Here is an 18,203-nt window from a genome sequence, read left to right on the forward strand (position 1 = left end):
CATCTTTAAACACAACCGCCCAGGGAGCCATTCCAAGGTTAACTGGGGGCACAGGGTGGGTGAGGAGGGCCTACTTGGTTTTCCTGAAACAATTGAATACTTGCCTACTAATAAAAACCTCCTTCTACCACCTATTTTATAGTTGAAGAACCTGAGACCTAGAAAACCAGTGATTTGCTTGGAATGAATGTCCTCGCTGGGAATAAAGTCCCTATCTGACAGCTGTGGCAGTTCTGCCCTAGCTACCCATGTCCGTGGAGCACGTCAACCAACTTCCCTAAACCTCAATTACTGTGTGTAAAAATGGGGATAATAGGGCCCCCTCCTAGGCTCGTGGATCCATTCAAGGTGTGAAAGAGCTTGGTAAACAGGAAATGAGTAACTATATTATTAGTAGTATCATTAGGCTGATAGAGAAAAAAGGGACTGGATCAATGAATAATCTGGACTTCCATGTCACTTCTTGGAACATAGAATCTGGCACAGAGGTAAATATACTGGGATGAAATACATTACCCAGTAGCCTCGAGCTACTATAGCAATTATGGATTTGTTATTTGGGGCCATGATGTGATCCCAGGATTGCTCTAGAAAACTTAACTGAAAAATGTTTAAATTACTTATTCTTCTTTTTTCAAATATGTAATTTAGCTAGAGATTAATTGCCAACTAGGCAGTGACACAAAAATGCAGGAAGACAAAGTGATGGACTTTCCCTCACCTTTTCTATCTCCTCTTCCCAAAGGTAGCCATGGTCCACACACAGAAAATGAAGTTTAATATTTAATATACAAATGTAAAAAGGAACCAAGCAACTTGAGGTGTGAATGGGGTCGGAATGCATGGGAGGGAGAATGATGGCGGGGATAACATCAATCAAAATGCATCTTACTCATGAATTGACATGGTGAATTGAAGCCCATTTGTACAACTACTCAAAGATAATTCAAATAAAATTAATAGAAAAACAAAAAATCCCAACAAAATGGGATGCATTTGATTGTATTTCTGAGCAATCTATGTGGGCATCTTTATCTTTATACAGTTGCCTAGATGTCTTTCACATTTACACAGTACTCCATTGAAAAACGTGTTATATTTTATACTCCCTCCTATTTAGGACATTTGCACATTCTACATGATGTTGTAATTAGCTTTGTTGTATATGGACAGGTAGAGTCTTGTGCACAGTTGATTTCTCAATGTCACCCTGCAGAGGGACCCTTTGGGGAGGCTTGAAGACCCAGTCTTGTGTTTTCAATTCAAGTAACTGTCTTGACTCCCATTATACTTTGATCACTGACTATGCGTTCCCACAGGCAATTGTGCACAAAGGCAGATACCATTTTAATCGTGCAGAATTGGGAATGGCTCTGGAATGACACCTGCAATATAAGTGAAGAGCGTTATCTGCTGAACTCAGCAGGGTGACTCAGTTCTCATCTCCTTCACCTCACATTCTTGCTGACAAATGGCAAATGTGTGTTCAATGCCAACACCCACCTAGGGTTGGCTTAAATAGACCAAGGAAATCATGCCACAGTGAGTGAACATTCTTAAACAACTTCCTAATGAATAAAGGCAAGAAGATGCCCAAACCTCTACTCTGCAAAAAGGTCAACCAGACAGGTCGCATTGATCCCTCACCAGCCAGGCAAGGACCCTGCGTGCCCAAGGCAAGGCTCTTCCTTGCAATTCCGGCCTTTCCCAGTTCCTACAGTTCCCATAGTTCCCACAGTTCCCACTCCAACTCCTGGGAAAATGCTGTAAAAATCACATCTCTGTGAGTTTTATCTGATTTACCTTTGAAAAAATATTTTCAGGGGTCGTTATAGTTAGCAAACATTCACAGATCATTTTCTAATGCACCCACTTTTAGACTGTACTTCACCTGTTATATTTTGATTTGGGGCTGTGTTATGGTTTTCCTTAATTGAAACATTTCCTGTGCTCCACGATGTCCCTGGTGTGCACAAGCAAAATTGGTTTCCTATAAAAACTTGGCATTGCTATCATTAATTAACAGAAAGCAAAGTGCCTCTATGTGTTTACCTTCACAAAGTGTACCCATGCAATACATTTCTTTCCCTGAGGCATAGTTTATTCCTATATACCAGAAATTAAGAATGTACTTAAAAATAAGTGCATGTATCTTACCAACTGGGAAGTTTTGAGAAGCAGACTACTACATTTTATTAAAAGATACCAGACACAAGGGTATGAAAATTAAATAGAAGCCACTCACTATGGGAAAGTAAATTATATTAAATCATTCACTTAATCTAAGGCTATTTTTCTGTGGTCTGATCCAATCTGTAATATATGGGCTGATCATCCAGTAGTCATTAGCCAATGTTGTGATTGATCTGACTTGGTAGTAATGCAAAGAAATGTGAATGTGTGTGCGCACACGTGCCAGCATGCTTGCATGTATCTGGGTAAAATTTTGTCATTAGTGATAGCTTCACAGACCTTTAGAAAGTTTAAAGTTAGTTAGAATTCCTTTAAACTGTGATACAGGATTGGGGGTCAGTGGTAAAGTGCTTGCCTAGCATGTGTGATGCTGTTTTCAACTTCCGGTGAGGTGGGGAGGGCAAGAGGCAAGAGAGGGAGGCAAGGAGGAAGAAAAGGAAGGAGGGAGGGAAAGAAGGAATGAAGCAGGGAATGAAGGAGAGAGGAAAAACCAGAAAGTAGCTATTATTCAGGATTTTAAAAATAGGAAATCTTGCTACATATAACAACAAGTTGTTTCAGAAAAGAAAATAAACAAACAAAAAACAGTCCCTGAGTAAGAACCATCTGCCAAAGGTAGAAAATTACAAGTAAAGGCAGACAGATCCAGCACTGCACACAGCATAATTCATACGGAATTAACAAATACAAATAGATCTTGCAGGTAGACCCCCTCAAACCCAGAGCAGGAGTTTCCATGCTAAGCTAGAAAAGGATGAGCTATGTCCAGACAGAAGGTTCTGTCCTTCCCAGAAACTATTAGCATGTTCCCCAATAGTCTGAGTGTCAATGGTTGGCGCCCTTCACTCAGCTTACTGTGTTACCATTAGTTTTTACCGACAGAGTTTGAAATGTGTGCTGCAGACACCTGGCAGGCAAAATCCTGGTTACAACCAGGATGGCTGAACTCAGGTCAAGCTGCATGTCTGTACAAGAACGGACCTGGGCAACATTAGGCTAAGTGAAATAAATCTTACACAAAAGGCAAATGCATTGTGGAATGTAAGGTACATCTCACAGGATTGAATAGAATGGAGTGGACAAGGGTTTGGGGATAGGTTCTGAATAGGAGGAAGAAATAGAAAAATCTTGGTCAAGGGTAAAAAGGTTCACTCTGACAAAATAAGTATGTTGTGAAGATCTGATATACAACACAGTTAACAAAACCGCGTTCACCTATAATAAACTGTATTCAAGTATTGTGTGTTTGAAATGTGCTGAAAGGGTAGATCTAAAATGTTCTCATCATAAATAACAGGAAAGAAAACAAATCCTCTGAAGTATAATAGGTATGTTAATAGGTGCTTATTTTCCAACATATGCATTTATCAACACAAGTTGTATAGTTTGAATATACACAGTTCTGATTGGTCAAATATATTTCAAGATAGCTGAAAAAAAATCCCATAGAGATTGGTGTTGGCAAGTGAGCTAAGTGGTTTATTTCCATTGTTATGCTTAGAAACATAATATACCTAAACCCATGTACATTTCTACATATGCATTAGGTAATTTCAAGTTGTGCAGTAATTGGTGATGAATTCAATGGAAAGCATTTGCCTACCAGGCACCAATCCCTGGGTCCAGTCCCGAGTGCTAACAAATAAATAATAAATGTCATAATGACTTCTTCCTTTGCTCTTTATAGCTGGAATTATATATTATTTTTCTTTCTATAGTTGGTATCATTTTTGTTTCAGAACATAGGCAATCATCTATAATCCATGACAGAAAACATACATATTTTAATGTAAAATCCTACTCCCAATCCTTCAAGTTTGGTACTCATAAAGAAGCATGAGGCACAGTGTCATGACCAGTCTGACAGGTGCCACTCACTGCCTGGAAATGGATGACAAAATCTACAAGATGCACCCTCCTTCCTCTCTCCTGCTTCATCCACCCAGGCCTTCTGAGCCGCCCTAACCACTCACTCAGCCCCAGCTTTACCTGCAACACTGTCCACCTGCTCTTTTGGATAGCACCCTGCCATGTCACCTCTGGCATCCTGGCATTTCCTTTCCTTCCTCACTTAGCAATGTTTAAATTGTGGGCCCTCTACCTGTCTGCAGGATTTACTCCTGGGCCTATACCCCCAGGAGCTCAGACATTTAGCCCAATATTCTCATCTTACCATTCACCGAGGATTCAGAGCACAGAAGGAGTCAGATTCAGTCTGAAGGCACAAGGTTCAAAGAGGGGTAGGCTTTCCCTTTCCCTTCAGAACTGATTCTGATGTCATGTAGGAGTTGGCTGGTTGACATTGGAAAAGGCAGGACAAAAAAGTATTTTAGGCCATCACTGGAGTGGAGTGTTTGTAGTCAGGCCACTGGACACCCATGTGAATTAATTCTAAAGGTGATGCCTACTTCCTGCTAGAATTCCTACGTATGTACATACGTACGTATGTACGTATGTATGTATGTATGTATGTATGTATGTATGTATGTATGTATGTATGTATTGCCAGTAATGGGTCTTGAACTCATGGTCTAGGCACTGTCCCTTAGCTTTTTCACTCAAGGCTGACACTCTACCACTTGAGCCACAACTCCACTCCTGGCTTTTTGATGGTTAACCAGAGATAAGAGTCTTACACACTGTCCTGTTTGGACTGTCTTCAAAGCTCAAACCTTAGAACCCAACCCTTGAGTGGCTAAGATTACGGGTGTAAACTAACAGTGCCTAGACAGGATTCATTTTTATAATTGAGAGAGTTGGGGGTAGGGAGCAGGGGGCAGGGGGCAGAGGGCAGGGAGGGTATTGGAACTATTTTAAAGATAGCTTTAAGAAGACAGAAAGGATACAGTAAAAAGAAAGATGGCACAAGAAGCAAGTGATATGATGCTTTCTAAAGGAGATACAGACTTAGAAATTGCTATGTATAGCAGTGTTGAGTATGATAGACCAAAAATGTTTTATATTCACTCTAAGAATAATGATGTGGAGCGCTTTTGAGAAGGAAAATAAAAAGCTAGAGTAGTTAGCAATTTTAGCTTCTCCAAACTAAACAGAAAGTAGTTCCAATAGTAACTTTAAATTTACTTACAATCCAAGATCATTTATTTATACCAGTTATACACCTGCCTGAAGAATAAAGAGTAAATTTCCCTTTGGAATTCATGAGGTCCAAGCAAGAATGCAAGCTTTTCAAGAGAATCTTTTCCCAAAGGAGGTACTCACGCAAGGAAGAAAGTCTGCTGGTTATAAGGTAACACTTGAACTCGCACACCAAGATCAAAAGGTGTCTTCCCAAAAGTATGCCAGTAATTTAATTCCCCTCACTGTGTAATCTGATTTGCCACTGTAAATCAATGCAATAATCGCAGCAGCAAATACTTGAATATATGCTTCAAGCCTGGATAATTGCCCAGAAGTAAAATGCATCCAATGATCCAATATTCTGGACATTTAATAAAAGTTTGAATTATATTTGCAGCCTACTGTGATTTAATTTTCTTGAGTTCAATATCTAATAAAACAATAGAAAACGATTACAAGTATCTTGTGCCATTCAGAAATTACTGGTGACCTGCCTGCTTTTTAAGGTCACACTGTAAGAGAAGAAATTCCAATATAACTATTAACTAGTCTAACAAATGACATGAATTTCTCATCAGTTAGACAGGTATTATAACAAACTCTAGCTAACATGGCTGTTGAGAAAATTCATGAATTTAGGCAACTGCCTGGCACATAGGGAGCTCGTGGTGTAAGTTCAATCTTTATTTTAAAGCATAACTGCCTCTTCTTCTTATCTTGTATTTCCTTGTTTCAAAACATTCTATTAAAATTTTTTTTTAGTCCTGATGCTTGAACTCAAGGCCTGGGCACTAACCCTGAGTTTCTTTTGCTTAACTGTACAACTGGAGCCACAGCACCACTTTCAGCTTTTTCTGTGTATGTCATACTGAGGAATCAAATCCAGGGATTCATGCTTGCTAGGCAAGCTCTCTACCACTAGCCACATTCCCAGACCCTGAAAAACATTCTCTTTAGACAGGAAAAAAAGAAGAATTTTGCCAATTACAGGCCTTCATCAAGGACAATCTGAGGTTGTGAGGATTTAGAATATAAGCACAATGGACTAAACATCATCCTAGGGAAAGCTGGTTTTAGGACACAGGCTTCTGAGCTCCAGATCTGCGAGGATATACACAAAGCTGTAACAAAGGGAGACTTAGCAAACAGTAGCCACCTTATCTAGACTTCCACCATCTCTACTGTAAGCCCCATAACAGCAAGAGGTCTTCACACTTGCTCTTTTCTCCTTAGAGACAGCTGACTGTGAAGAACCTAAAGTACTCAGTGATGCTGCTTCATTGTTTAAATGAATGACATGACTCAAAGCTTATTGTGCAGTTTTTCTTTGTGTATGGCAGCGCTAGGTCAGAGCAAAGCATTTGTGACAACAGGGGTAGAAGAATATTAATATTTGGCTTAATTTTTCATTCAGTGAGGGATTCCTAAATCTTTGCTTATTGAAGTAGAAGAATGGTATACATGGAATTTAAGATGCATTATAACAAGGGCTCCCATTTATTAAAGGTTTACATGTACAGGGGTAAGCACTATACACTGAACCTGAATAACAAGTCCAGAATGAAGCTGCTATGATCTTGTAACAGTTTTACAGGAGATGAAAAATGGCAATACAAAGATTGAGTTTTTCCAAAATCACACAGCTGACAAGCAGTGGACAGCAGCCTGAAAACCTACTTTTATCTGATCCTAGATGCTACAGCCAACTCTCTTTCCAAAAAAAAAAAAATTCACAAAATGACAGGTAAAATGATCTTGTATATTTTACAAGTATGGAAACTTTGGCTCAGGGGTATAAAGTGCCTTGCCAAAAACAGAGCTCATCAAAAACAGACCTTGGGACTTGAATTTAGGACTTAAATGCCAACCATTCACATTGCTTTCTTCAGTACAGTTACTTTCTTTAAAAGAAAATCAAATAAAAGTGACACGATTCTAGCATGGGTAGCCCTCAATCTCCTTACTTAAATGTTAAAAATGAGTTTCCTTACAGAAATAACATACTCTTGTTTCATAAACTCAATAAATTGTTTTATAATCCCAAAAAATATAATCTAGAAAAAAATTCCACAGATTTGTAGTCTAAGCATTCATTAAAAAAACTTTCATTTGAAATATGATGTAAAAATCAATGTTAATAAAAAATACAAAAAATTAAACTTCAAAAAAAATCGTTCTGCCTTTCAAATTGCTACTCGAGACATGCATTCTGGCATAGACTTCTAAGATCTGGAGCTCTTGGAGCAAAAAGAGAAAACAAAAAGACACAGTTGGAATCTGTTTTCATAATCAGACCTACCATTCACCAGATGATTGCCAAGCAATCGATGTGAGAGACAACAGCTACCTGATGAGGTCCTTACCCATGATGCCACTGTATCCAATCCATTTGTCCAGATGCCCTCTAGCCCCAGCCACGTGGTGACTGAGTGAGGGCTCACCACACCAGTGGTCTGGCTGATGAAAACAGCCATGCATGCAGAATGCCATGTGATTACAGCAACAATAATGCCCACTTTAGTTTGAAAAAGAAGGCTGGGACTTCCACATGTGACTTCAGCAGTGATGAGACTTGAAACGCATGCCCCCCCCCTCTACCCCAAATGGCTTCTCTGTTAGAAGCGACAGTACCTTCACAGAGGAGTTGATCCTGTTTATGGACAAGGGGAGATGGATATGAGATCTGTCTAGTACCTTTCCAATCACCAGAGCCTGCTACAGAATCAACACCATCGAAAATATTCTTTTCATGTAGCTTAGGTGGCAAAATGTTGATAAAACACCAAAGTTGAAGGACTGAGCACATTATTGTAGTCTATTTTGTGTGCACTTAAAAAGTTTTATAGTGAGTCCAGAAGTGTGGCTTAGTGATAGAGTGCTTGCCTAACTTGCACAAATTACCTGGTACCACATACACAGAAAAAGCTGGGAGTGGTGCTGTGGCTCAAGTGGAAGACCGCTAGTCTTGAGAATGTTCAGGACAGTGCCCAGGCCTTGAGTTCAAGCCCCAGGACTGGCAAAAAATAAGTTTTATAGTGAAGCATGTTGGTCTTGTTTTAAGGTGGTCCTTCTTTTAGACAAAAAGGAAGGCCAAAGCTTTTCTTAATAACATCCAAGATGTAGACATTACTGTACTTGAACTCAGAAAGTCATGATCTCTAGCAACTCGATAATTTCCTGCACCATGCAGCTAGAGGATTCAGCTTGCTCTGAACCCCTGCGTGTTTTATATTCTTCCCTGGATAGACTTTAACAGCTAAATTTCCTTGCTTGTCTTAGCCATTCTCCCTCAAATATGAGTACTCCTCAAGAGAAAGGAACATGATTTATATGATGTTAAATCACCAACACCTAATACAATGTCTATATTTAAGTGACTCTCAGTAAACACTTGATCCAAGAAGAAAGCAACCAACATGGACCAATTAGACACTTAGTAGTACTCATTTACCTAAGATAGTTGTAAAAATCGCATAGGATCCAGTTGAGCCTGGTGGTACATAGCTGTAATCTCAACATTTGGAAGGTGGAAGCAAAGTTTATGGGTTCAAGGTCATTTTGGGCTTGTGGTGTCAAACTCCAGCTCCAAAACAAACAAACCAGGAACTAATAGCTCACACCTATAGTCCTAGCTACTCAAGGGACTGAGAATGGGAAAATCTGAGTTCAAAACCAATCCAGGAAGAAAAGTCTGTGATACTCCATCTCAGTGGAAGAAGTTGAGCATATGGTGCCTGTGCCTGTCATTCCAGTTACAATTGAAAGTCTAAAATAGGTGGACCATGGTCAAGGCACACACCCAGGAAGGAAGAGAGACACTATTCAAAAATAATAAGCACTAAAAAAGTCTGGAGGAGGAAGTGGTGCTGTGGCTCAAGGAGTAGAGTGGTAGCCTTGAACTGAAGAGCTCAGGGACAGCACCCAGGCCCAGAGTTCAAGTCCCATGACCAAAAAAGAAAAGAGTGAGCTTAGCCAGTATGTTCTGAGAGTTCCATCGTCTTAGACTAAGCAACAGCCACGTTGTCTGCCTTTCCTATTGCTGAGGGACCCTGCCTCTAATCAACTCAATAAATCCCCTCATAAATAAATATGCATGTATGAGTGGGGTGGGGTGTACATGTGATTCAGTTCCTCTAGAAAGCGCTAATGCCTGCTCTGATAATGATTATTATAATCACCTAGCATATGCTATTTGGTCATCACCTGACAGATACACTTGGAAGAGTTCTCAGTCAAACTACTGCTAACTGACAGAATTTGAATCCAAGACCATTTGTCTCCAAAATGCATGCCCTTAGCTATACATCTTCAATCAGCTTTATTTCTATAACATCACAGTCAACTCAAACATAAATCAGTCATTCCAAAAACAAAAAAAGCCAACTAGGAGTTCCCTGTTATATATCATTCCAACCAAAGGACACCTGGCATTTTCCAAGGCTGAGAGGAAGTGTCAGCCCTTTTCAAGCTGCCTGATCTCAGTCTCATCCTTGACTGAACAGAAAGAAACAAAGCACAATCATTGCAGCCCATATGGTTGAAATAAATGTAGATTTTTCCCGAGTCTGCAATTTTCCCCCCCAAATATGCATTAGTGTTAAGATATGTTCTTTTTTTAAAAAAATTTATTGTTAAGGTAATGTATAGAGGTGTTACAGTTACATTCAGGTTGTACAAGCATTACTTCTCACACATTGATACCCCTTCTCATGTTTTTGTCCCCATTTCCCTCCCCCTCCCCCTCCCAACCATCTTGTTTCCCTGCTCCCTTTCCTATTTCAAATAAACAAATAAATGAGGTTTTTAAAAATAATATATTTTCTTTATAGTGAGCTTAATCATGATCATATTAAATCATGTGGATGCCGCTAGCTAAATTAGATTAAATGTTAAGAGAATGCTGTACTGAAACCATTTCCTTCTCATTCATTTGCACTTGAATTACCTATTTTGCCCCACAGAGCTGTGGCCAGTCACTGTGTATTAGAAGACAGCACATCAGCTAGGCTGTTTGGACAGGGGTGTGATAAGACACAGACCTAATAAGAATCAGAAGTTCAAGCTCTCCAAAGAACCCAAAAACCTACTTAAGAAAAATCAAAGGAATGTACTATACTTGAAAATCACTGAAGATGTTATATCTCATGTCAAAAAAATATAGCTCTTGGGACAAGAGCATGGCCTAGTGGTAGAGTGCTTGACTAGCATGAATAAAGCCCCAGGTCAATTCCCTGGCACCACATACACAGAAAAAGCCAGAAGTGGCACTGTGGTTCAAGTGGTAGAGTGCAAGCCTTGAGAAAGCCCAAGGACAGTCCCCAGGCCCTGAGTTCAAGCCCCAGGACTGGTGAAAGGAAAGAAGGAAGGAAGGAAGGAAGGAAGGAAGGAAGGAAGGAAGGAAGGAAGGAAGGAAGGAGAGGGAGGGAGGGAGGGAGGGAGGAAACAGATCTTCTAACCTTCATTGCTATAAGCCTTCTTGGCCCAAGGAATCTATCATCAGGTGTGGCAACCACTCAGGTCAAAAGTAGCTGTGGGGTCCATTTGGCTCAAGAGATCAGCAATGTCCCTGTACTATGTTTTCTCTGTGAATTCAGGCAACGATACAGGGTTGGAGTAGTTCTCAGATTTTCCTTTTCTAAATGTACCGCTGAGATAAAACTTCAGTTATATCAAATAACCTATACTAGTCACTTATTTTCAGCCTTCTGGGGATCTTGGAGTGAAATTTGAAGTTTTCTCCCTGTCCCTGCACGAAATCCTAAAACATTTACCCACATCTTCAAAGTCCAGCAGTGTCACCCCTTCTCCATGGTGGGCTTTTCTAAAAAAAAAAAAAAGCCAGTGGCTCACACCTGTAATCCTAGCTACTCAGGAGACTGAGATCTGAGGATCATGGTTCAAAGCCAGCCCAGGCATGAAAGTCTGTGAGACTCTTATCTCGAATTAACTACCAGAAAACTGGAAGTAGCACTGTGGCTCAACATGATAAATAGCTAGCCTAGAGCTAAGGAGCTCAGGGACAGTACCCAGGCCCAGAGTTCAATCAATCAATCAATCAATAAGCCACATGTGAATCTTAAAGAAACCTGAGGATACCAGACACCTTTTCCTCCTCGACAGAAGATTTCCAATAAGGTAATCACATGTTCTCCTGAATATTTCACCATGAGTTAATAAATAGCAAATAGTGGGTAAAGCTGAAGATGTGGAATAACTGAGAATGTAGTTCTTACTGAGGATTCAGAATGAAAAGGAAATGTCAGAAACTAGAAGGTGAGGTTTTAAGAAATTATTAAACTCCACAGAGCAGTCCAGAAATTGTGATCAAAGTAGAGAAGTGAGGTGATGTCCAAAGGAGTCCATAAGCCCTTGAAACATGAATAAAAGGAAATAATATATCAAGGTGATCAGAACACACAGGACCTCAGCCTCAGGACTTATGCAGTTATTGCTAGATCTCTGTTAAAGGAGAATGAATGGACTCGATGAATGAACACCAGATCACCTCTACTAAGCTTGCTGTATTGCCATCAGCCAGGTGCCATGGCTCAAGCCTGTAATCCTAGCTACTCAGGAGGCTGAGATCTCAGGATTGTGGTTCAAAGTGAGCCGGACACTAAAAAATCTGAGACTCTTATCTCCAATTAATAACCAGAAAACAGGAAGTGGTGCTGTGGCTCAACGGATAGGGTGGTAGCCTTGAACTGAAATGCTCAGGAACAGTGTCCAGGCCTAGAGTTCAAATCCTATGATGGACAAAAAAGAAATAACCCATTCATGTTTTTAAGCATTTGGATCTCCCTAATTAGGTATTGTGTGTTTACAAGTAAAACCAGAATCTGACAGGTCTTAAAGTCATCTAAACTCTATCTGCAATATCTACACGCTGTCCATCAAAAGGCCCACTTTCAGCCTTCACACTGCCCTATGTAACTCTTCCCAGGTCATCCATTCCTCCACATCACCTTCAACACCCCTCAACCTTTCCCCTACAAACATCTCTGCACTCCCTGGTAAAGGTCATTCAATTTATACTAACTTATGAATGCTTGATATCCTTTCCTGGAGAATTTTTCTATTAAAATAGAAGACCCATAATCGAATTTGTCTTCAGCTTAAGGTTTTAGTCATGTATAGGTGATGTTTAAAAAAACTGGAGTATCTTAGTTGGGGGGTAGGGTAAGATTGCCTCTTTGTTTGTGCCAATATTGGAGCTTGAACTCAGGATGTAGGTATTATCCAGTTGCTTCTTTGTTTGGGCACATTATAACTTGAACCACAGCTCCACTTCTGGCCAGTTTGCTAGTTAATTGGAGATATAAGTCTCATGGACATCCTGACCAGGTTTCAAACCAAGATCCTCAGATCTCAGTCACCTAAGAAGCTAGGATTCCAGATTGCACTCCAGTGCTCAACCTTGAAATGTCTTAGTTTTGCAGTACAAATTATTGAATCAAATCAAGCATGTCCTATATGAGAGAATAAAAATGTCTCATCATCTTGAGATTCCATGTTAATTTTAGAGATAGACTAGCTGCTATTAAATTCATCCCTGCTTTACAGAGAGTAAGACAGAGATTAAGGGACAGCAACAGAGACAGAAAAACAAAAAACAAAAACAAACAAACAAACAAACAGAGACCAAGTATCTGACTCAGCCTGGATTCCTTTCATGATCAGCTATTTAAAAATCATATAGTTCAATCTGAAATTGGATAGGGAACGGGGGAAAACAAGATGAGGGGTGGGGGAGGAGGGAAGGGAAATGGGGACCAAGACATGTGAAAGGGTATCAATGTATGGGAATCAATGCACCATTTATATGGCAAATATCATGTAACCCTTCTATTAATTACAATAAAACATATATTAAAAAAATCATGTAGTTCAGATATGGACATCAGGGCCATAGCTGTGCATCAAGACTTCTGTTATGGAGTTTATATAGACTGGGTGGACATCATAAAAGCTATCTCCTATAAGAGGATTTACTTAGACCCTTTAATTTTGCCTATTCTAAATTTCCTGATAGATTCATGACCTAAAGAGTCTGAATCAGTGAGCCTGGGCTGGTCAGGAATGTCTGTTTTTCATAAGTGATTTTATTGTACCAGAAGTTGAGAAATCCTGCTGAAGCAAACACAGAGGCTAGTGCTACACAGAAGGACATTTTGAATAGTATCCATCCTCCACTACCCTCTGCCTCCACCTCAAAATGTCTTGGTCTCTGATCCTCAATAAACCTCCTGTTTCCTTAATCTGATATCCTGAGCATCTTCTATCTTGAACTATTTTAAGGTGTTGTAATTGTGAGAAGACTGCCCACATTTCAACTTCAATAGAAAATAGTGGCATGTCATTTGAAAGTTGGACATAAAGTGAGAACTAGAAACAAATAGTTGGGCAGAGAGGCTCAAATAGTTGAATTCCAAGCAAACATGAAGCACTGAGTCCAAACCCAGAACTACCAAATAAAGAGAGAAAGACAGACAGACATATAGTCAGAGAGGAAGGAAGGAAAGAAGAAAGGAAGGGAGGGAGGGAGGAAGGAAGGATGGAAGAAAGGGAGGGAGGGAGGGAGGAAAGAAGGAAGGAAGGAAGGAAGGAAGGAAGGAAGGAAGGAAGGAAGGAAGGAAATACTAATAAGACAGATAAAGAAAGTCAGCTGGGAGTGGTAGTGCAAAAATGTGCCACTAAGCTACTTGGGTGGGCAGGGGGTGGGTGGAGAGCAGAAGGAGAGCAATTTGAGAATAACCTGGGCAAGAAGTTGGTGAGAGGCCTGTCTCAAACAGTAAACTGGGCACAATGACATAATGACATCCCAGTTATGCAGGAGACATAAACATGTGACCACATGCAAAAATAACCAAAGCAAAAAGGCTGCTCAAGTAGCAGTAGCATTTTTCTAGCAACTGTGAAGTCCTGAGTTCACAGTGTATACTTTGACATGAAAAAGGGACAGAAGGAGGGAGGAAGGAATGGAAGGAGGAAGAGGGGCATGGAGTGAGGAGGGCGAGAAGGGTCAATATCTCATCCACATTTTTTCCTTCTTCCCTAGATGTGAAGATGGTAAGAAAATCCTCTCTTCCTAAGGACTTTTCAATGGCCATGTGATTAGGTGAACTCACGCCTCCTGGGGATTCTGGGCTGAGACACTTTACCACACAGCCTATGTCACTCATAGGACAACTCCATAAAGGGCAAAGGCTTAGTTTTACATACTATTTTATAACTCAAGTAATATTGTCCAAAGGAAGAGAGTGTGATACTGGTTTAGTGGTAGGTTTAGTAGGGGAAGGATCAGGCAGATGACCAATGACAACTACTATCAATCATTTTCCCTCTTTGTGTATAGTTGAGTTTTCAAAATAAATGTGCTACCAAATAAGAAATACAAAAAGCGAATGGATATATGAATGATAGTTCCACCTCAGCAGAAGCACAAATTCAAAGAGCAATCAGCTCAGTTTCTGCCTGTCCAATGGTCAAAAATAAAAAGGCAGGAGGCATGGCTCAGTGATAGAGCACCTGCTTAGCAAGACCCCTGCTGGAAAAAAGAAAATAAATGAAAAAGAATAACGCAAATTAAATACATGACCTAAAATTCAAGAAAAATGAGGGAAGGGATGAGTTGGGAGAGGTAGGTAAGAATGTTGAAAGGGGCAACATGGATCAAGAAGATACATTGTATCCGTAAACTGCTTTGTTAAATGGCGGCAACTCCTTTGTAAAACTACTTTAAAGATAATTAAAACATTCAAAAGGTAAAATGGAATAATGTACATTAATGTCCATCCATCTTCTTTTCCTTCCTGCCCCACCCCGCTCTCTCTTTCTTTGATGCCAGCCATAGGGCTGGAACTCAGGGCCTGGGCACTGTCTCAGATTTATTTTTTCTCAAGGATGATACTTGACCACTTGAGCCACAGTCCCACTTCTGGCTTTTTTTCTTTTCTTTTTGATAATTGGAGATAAGAATCTCACAGGCTTTTCTACCCAGGCTGGTTTTCAACCATGATCCTCAGCTCTCAGCCTTGGAAAAACTAGGATTATAGGCATGAGCCACTGGCACCTAGCTAATGCTCATATTTCTTATAACCTAACAACGTAGTAGACACAATCGGGCGGGTATGCCATCCGACCCACTGTTCATTATATTGGTCCTGTGTACACAGGGAGTTTTCTAGATATAGACTTAGATTGATTTTGTTTCACAGTGTTACAGGCTGGATCTAGAGTTTCTCATGCAAGTGTTCTACCGACTGAGCTTCATCCCCTCTGAAAGTAACTTTCAAGTTGTATCTGCACAGAATATGCACGAGTCACCTCCGGGCCTTCACTTTGTAAACAATGCAGTTTAACAACTACTGACATAGCACTTACATTGTACTAGTTTTTTTTTTTTATATATAAGTCACCTAGTAATGGTTTTAAGTATACAGTGGATAGGTTATATACAAATACTAAGCTATTTTACATTAAAGATTTGAGCGGGCACAATTCTGTAAGGGGAAGGAAGTTCTGTAATCAATCTCCTGCTGGGCCCAAGGGAAGAAATTGTTCCACACCCATAACACTTACTGTGAGATATCTGCTTTATAGGCTCTTCTTTTTATAACAACTGGACTTGAGTGGATTGCTGGGAAGAGCCAATCCGTAGCCTAGAGTTCTCCTTCTGAATTGCAAGAAGAAGTGACCAGAGTCACGTGGTTGTTGACTTGTGCACTGATGGATATTGTCAACACATAGCTGGAGTGGCCGTTTTCATCTACCTGCATGGAGAGGAGTGAACAGAAGGACACTTGACTGAATAAAGGATAGGAATCCAGCAAACAAAGAAACAGGTAAGTGCTGAGGACATTTCCTGAGTATAAGCAGTGTGTTACAGTGTTCTCCCTCTCCCCTGTGGTAGAGCTATCTTGAGTCATGAAGAGTAAACCCTCCATGAATAAGTTTTTTGATAGCCAGTGTGCAGCATGGAATTGTAATTACTAAGATTGTGTGGCATATTTGAATTTGCTATGACAGTCGATATTAAATCTTTTCAGCACACATGAAAAGGTGATTTGTGAGGTGACAGATGTGTTGATTAGCTTCCTGATGATAACGGTTTCACAGTATGTGTGTATAAACATGTTATACACCTTAAATATATGTTACCTTTTCTTGTCAGTGACAACTAAATAAAGCCAAAGAACAAAAGAAAAAATAGCTAAGTCTCACGGATACTACTTCTGAAAATAGTATTTCTGATAAATACTATGGTCTCAATATTTTCTCATCACAAGGCATAAAGCCCTCTGCTTTATTAACTAATGGCTTTGAAAAAAATCATTTCATCATCTACATTCTGTGGGAATTTTAAGCACGAAACTTCCATAAGATAAAGAAAACTCATAGGGCTAAGACCTAGAGACTACTTGTTCACCTGTAGCTGACATAAACATTGAGGGAAAGAGAGAGAATATGCCCTGCTGAAGGACAGCCCGTGTGTCAATCCTGGTTCTATCTAGGGTGCATGAGTTTGGGGTTGGATTTCAGGTTTCTTTCATGTGAAGTGAATGGATTTTTATACTGACTCCACAGGACTGGTAGAAGAATTAATATGAGGCAAGTTATGCCAAGTTCTTAACAGTACCGAGGACATATAATAAGCCTTAAATACAGAGCTGTATGTTCAAAGACTCTGTTCCAGGAAAGGAAGAATTTTTCTTCCCACTAGACTGATGAATCTCCTAACCTCTCTGACAGAATTCCCAAAACTGAGGCTGCATAGTTTCCTGTCTGATGAATGTAAAGGACACTAAGAATTTGCCTATGTAATCCAAGTGAGTCTGCCAAGCTGGTGGTGTGAATAATTTGCCACCAAGAATTCCTAACACATTAGAGCTTCTCATACTTATTATCTAATATGCAAAAGAGAATTAACTGAAACCTTTAGCTATGGGTCCTTTGGGTGACTTGGATACTTTAGTCACATCAGGGTTAAATACTATGATGTTTGCAATTTCAGCTCCTGGAGCAATGATTTCTAAAATATATTATTCGTTCACTTATTTTGGCTTTGGTAAGTACAAGACATAATTTAATCTTTCTTTGATGATTTGTGAGGCCTCGGGTCATTATTTAGAACATTCATTTTCATTGCGCTGTCCCAAAGACGCAGGAGTTATAGCATAAGAAATTGCCCTGAATTTGTTCAGATCTAGAGCGTAGGCTGAACTTGGCTGAAGGGTTTTATGTGTGTCTACTAAGTCTTTGCAATGAGTATCTTGCCTCACCTTAATGTGACACGAAGTTTCTGACACATTAAAGGGCCCCATTGGGCTCAAAAGAGTTACACACAATACTACAGAATCATACCATTCCAGGGATGTCACCAAGGACCCCCCAGAACCCAACCAACCTTCCAGCACCTTCCACCCACCACGGAGGGGCTGAAGAGTGCCTCCACAGGAAATGCTTCACAGCTGAGGATCCCAAGAGCCATTTCACCTCATCATTTTCTCAAATGCTCCTTTCTTCCTGGCTATGGCTTGAACAAAGAATTGGTCTGTTTCAAGGCCACTTCTTGGACAAATATACTCAGAGATGCTGTTACTAAGCATTTAGGAAATCTGTTTGGCTTTACAGGCAGAGGTTTTACAGCAAACACCTGCCCTGTAGTAGTCACTGACAGGCTGTTTGAAGCTCTTTGAATCTTAGAGATCACACAACCCATGTCTAAAGTTTAGTGGTTCTATTTTTCTCCATTCTGCTCTCACTAGATCTTTTCCATCTCTCCCCCTACCCTCCATTCTTTCTGCTTTTCCTGTTTCAGCTGTTCTTACCAGGGAAGAGCTACAATGGTTACAGCCAAGGAAAAGTTGACTTCTCCTCCTCCAGGCCTCACTCCAGCGGAGCATCTCCTTTGCTTCCAGTGCTTTCCA

The 18,203-nt window shown here is 40.2% G+C and overlaps 1 protein-coding gene across 1 annotated transcript in view; it reads right to left on the reverse strand.

Moving 5' to 3' along the window:
* Tmem178a (transmembrane protein 178A) overlaps positions 1-17,749 on the reverse strand; it is an 88,973-nt gene extending 71,224 nt beyond the window's left edge. Inside the window, exons 1-2 of the mRNA XM_090337076.1 lie at positions 17,702-17,749; positions 15,856-16,046 (exon numbers count right to left, since the gene is read on the reverse strand). The gene's annotated coding sequence lies outside the window, so the exon portion shown is untranslated. The remainder of the gene's footprint in view (positions 1-15,855; positions 16,047-17,701) is intronic.
* Between the last annotated feature and the right edge of the window lie 454 nt (positions 17,750-18,203).

The sequence above is a fragment of the Megascapheus bottae genome, chromosome 7 (assembly GCF_031878675.1).
Source record: "Megascapheus bottae isolate mThoBot1 chromosome 7, mThoBot2.hap1, whole genome shotgun sequence".
Taxonomy (NCBI): Eukaryota; Metazoa; Chordata; class Mammalia; order Rodentia; family Geomyidae; genus Megascapheus; species Megascapheus bottae.